The 4089-nt window shown below is 40.3% G+C and overlaps 1 non-coding gene across 1 annotated transcript; it reads left to right on the top strand.

Moving 5' to 3' along the window:
• The first annotated feature begins 2907 nt into the window (after positions 1–2907).
• Positions 2908–3070, top strand: LOC118150871 (U1 spliceosomal RNA). The gene has a single exon (XR_004738994.1). It is a non-coding gene; the product is annotated as a U1 spliceosomal RNA (small nuclear RNA).
• Positions 3071–4089: the final 1019 nt, after the last annotated feature.

Genomic DNA, 4089 nt, shown 5'->3' on the forward strand with positions numbered 1-4089 from the left:
TTTTATTCATTCAGCCTTCAGTGTCTTTTGATTAAATAACTTAATCCATTGACATTTAAATAGCTATTATATGTAAACAACTTACTATTGACATTTTATTCATTGTTTTCTGACTGTTTTGTAGGTGCTTTGTTACTTTCTTCCTCTCTTCCTTTGCGATTTGATGACTTTGTGGTAGTATGCTTTGATTTTTTTCCCTTTATCTTTTTTGGAATCTGCTACAGGTTTTCTTTGATGTGATTACTAACAGGTTCATATTAAATATCTTATAGCCTCTGGCTGTCTCAGCCCCTTCTGGTCTTTGGGTGTTGAGGAGCATGGGAAGGAAGCTGATGAGGGGCTAAGGGCAGCTCAGTGCTGGCCTGCAGGTGTCCCTTGGCATTAACAGCCCGGGTGCCATGAACAGCTGCAGCAGGTGCCAGAAGGCAGACAGGCTCCTGGGCAGAAGGAGGTGGGTCCCACTGAAGACCAGCCTTCAGGCTGGGGAAGGCCTGAAGCCTGGGACGGGGCTGCCGGTCCTGTGAACTGAAGGGGAAGCTCATGGTGCTTTTTCCTGGGCTCATCCATGGCTGCCCATGAACCAATGAGCACACGCTTCCTTCCCTTTGAAGACCATAAAAACCCCAGACTCAGCTGGAGCAGCAGATGTCAGGAGGACTAGTTGCAGAGAGATGCTACCCTCTCCAGGGCTTCCTTTCTGCTGAGAGCTGCAGACATCAGGATGACCTGCTTGCAGAAAGAAGCCACCCTCTCCAGGGCCTCCTCTCTGCTGAGAGCTGAACACTCATCAGGATGGCAGACATTCATTCCAGGCCTCCTCTCTGCTGAGAGCTGAACACTCATCAGGATGGCAGACATTCATTCCAGGCCTCCTCTCTGCTGACAGCTGCAGTGATGATGGATGAGCTGTCTGCAGAGAGGAGCTATCTATTCCAGGACCTCCTTTCTGCTGAGAGATGAACACTCAATGGGACAACCTGCATACAGAGAGGAGCTACCCACTGTGGGTCTCTTCTGAGCTGTTCTAACATTCAATCAAGCTCCTCTTCATCTTGCCCACCATCCACTTGTTGGCATACCTCATTCTTCCTGGACATAGAGGGCAAGAACTTGGACAAAGGTGCCACCAACCACAGAGGTTTCTGGCCAGAAAAGTGACACCCCGAAGATCTCATTACTTGATTAGTAACAAGATTAGTAATTTGAAATTAGCTGTGATGGAAGTATTTACAACACATAAATTGACAAATACTACAGTCAGGCCTTTTTTTTCTTTCTTTTTTTTTTTTTTAATAACTAAGCACAACACAGGCTTAAGGTTTAAGCTGCTCCAGCAGTGTTTACCTTGGGCTCTTTCATTCACTCACTATTGGGAAAAGCAAACCATTGCCATTTTTAGCTGTTGTTCTCAAATTGGCCTGCTGTGTTTTCCACTGAATATCTACTGGTTATTTTGTTGTTCCCCTGTCTTAGGTCCATCAGATTGCATGCCATTACTTTCTCCTTTTACTCACACAGATGCCTGTGTGTTTCTGTGGCTATTGGTGGTTTGTCTCCATCTACTTGGATTTTAAGATCTGTGAGAATAATTTGTCATGATGTTTTGTTATCTAGTTGCTCTGCCTGTTTTTGTGTGGAGACTAATAGAGATTAGCAAACTATGTTCCTGCCACCACCATTTTCTCGGATTCCCTATCTATTATCTAGATTTCAGTCTTGTTAACTTTACCATATTTGCTACATCTATTTTTCAAGTATTTACAAGTAAATAGCCACAGACATTCTTTCAATTTCCTCTGAAATATTTTAGCATGTATGTCTTAAATAAAAATATATTTTTTCTCCACAAAAATCATCATACCACTACCACACCTGAAAAACTAACAATAATTTTCCAATTTCATCATCTCACACTCAGTCCATACCTAGATTCCTCTTTTGTCCTGACAATAGCTTTTAGAAGTGGGATTTTTTTCAAACCAGTTCCCTTATGTTGCAAGAATCCTTCAAGTCTCTCTTAATCAAGGATGATCTTTATGATAAACCTTTTTTCTTTTATTTTTAGATTATGATACTTTCCCTATGGAATTAAAGGGTAGTACATTTTGTTTGAGAGAGTAGTGCATTTAATGAAATCAATGTCCAGAAAAGATAAGACCATCAAAAAATTCTCCTGTCTTCCATAACTGTATTCCACCCTTCAGAGTATATGCCATTGTAATTTGTGTTAAATATTTCAAAAGTAAGCAGAGAAAATAATGTATTAATAAAATCCTTTGTACCTATCATTTAGCTTCAACAATCATTGACTAACTACCCTTCTAGTTTTCATAAATTCTTCTACACTCCATTTAAGTGATTGTAATTTAAACATTTTGGATTACATCTTTTCAAATGTCCTAGGCAGATGTCACATGATACTGATGACATTATCCTAGGGAAACACATGAGAATGTACCAAGTGGTACCTTGTGACTGTCACTAGAAATACAGTGGAGAGTAAAAACAAAGTTAAAGTTCATATATGTTACCAACATTGCAACTGTACTCAGATGTGATTGTGCCTACTAACTTTCAAAAGACATTTTGGGGACAACCATGAACATTTGCTTCTAGGCCTGAGATGAATTTTTTAAATCTTGTTAGTCTTGTTGGATGTTATAAAAAGAGTTTAGGATTTCTAAGAAAATACCTTTAAGTTGTAGATATGCATTCTGAGTGTTTGAATGTGAAATATTAGCAGCCTGGACTTACCTTATAAAGGGCTAAGTCCACTGAGGGTCCCTTCCCTCTATTTCCAGGTGACTCTAGCCTTTTCCTCACTTCTCTCTCACTCTCAGAAAATTTTAATTCTGGTTTTTGCCTTCACTGGGCAGTCCAACTCAAAGAAAATAGAAAAGTTTTTGGATACTTATCTGGTAGGGTAGATATCATGATCCTGAAGGTGTTTTCCCAGGGTGAGGCTTATCTATTGCACTCCAAATGTGCTGACCCCTGAGATTTCTCCAAATATGGGAAACTTGACTGCATAATTTGTAGTAGCAGGGAACTGTGTTCGTGCTTTCCCCTGGTCTTTAAAAAAACCCAAAAAAAGAGAAGTATTTCTGAAGATGGTGGAAAAGCTGCAGGATGGTCATGTGTCTCCTGGTGCCTGAGTCAGGGTGAGGTTTGGGGACAGAGTTCAGAGACAGCCTTTATGATTCAAACTACAGGGAATTATCCAATTTTGTTTTTATTTTACAGCTTATTTGAACTGTAAAATAAACCATATAATGGTTCAGAATTCAATTAGATGAGATAGAAAGCAAATTATTTCTCTAAAATCCTGTCTCCCATTTGCCTTTTCCACAGGCAGGTGGGTAATGACTGTGATTAGATAATTTGTGTTTTTTCCAGAGATATTTTGTATATACTCAAGTGGTAGAAAACAATATAGAGAGATTTACACTTGCTTCTTGTTGTTTTGCTATATCATGGAGATGCAGGTGCCTAGAGTCTGTAGCATAGCTGGGGCAAAGGATTTCTTCCAAGCTCCTTCTCAGTTTCAAATGCTGTGGTCAGTCAGCCAAAACCAGGTAAATAGGAACTCTGACACCCTTTCCAAGATCAGGGCTGCTGCCTGGGCAAAAATTAGGTAGAGAGACAACAGGACAGCAACCACAGGAACCACCCTAACCGTCTCAGGAAAACAAAACGCCTCAGGGTAGTAGTGTTCAAAGTTATTGGCACCGCAGAGGTCATATAATCTAGTTAGTGATTTCAAAAATCCAAAGCCTGAGCTCATAACTCTGGAGACTGTCGGTTCTGTAAGCTTGGCCCCGGGCAGATGTAGCGATGAGGGCACCTAGTTCCTCCCTTGGAGGTAACTGTGGATCTTGCCTAAAAAGTAAGCATTTTAAGGCCTCAGTATTTTTTATAGATAGAAAGTAGAATTTTTCTTATATTTCCATGCTTTAACTTTTTTCTCCAAGTTATTGGTAGAGAGTTTCCATACTTAAAAAAATCCCATCGTAGAGACAAAATCATAAGGTCTGTATCCCACAGGCAGAACCCTGGCTTACAGAAATAGCTGGGTACTTGACACCCAGA

Source organism: Callithrix jacchus, chromosome X, assembly GCF_049354715.1.
Source record: "Callithrix jacchus isolate 240 chromosome X, calJac240_pri, whole genome shotgun sequence".
NCBI lineage: Eukaryota > Metazoa > Chordata > Mammalia > Primates > Cebidae > Callithrix > Callithrix jacchus.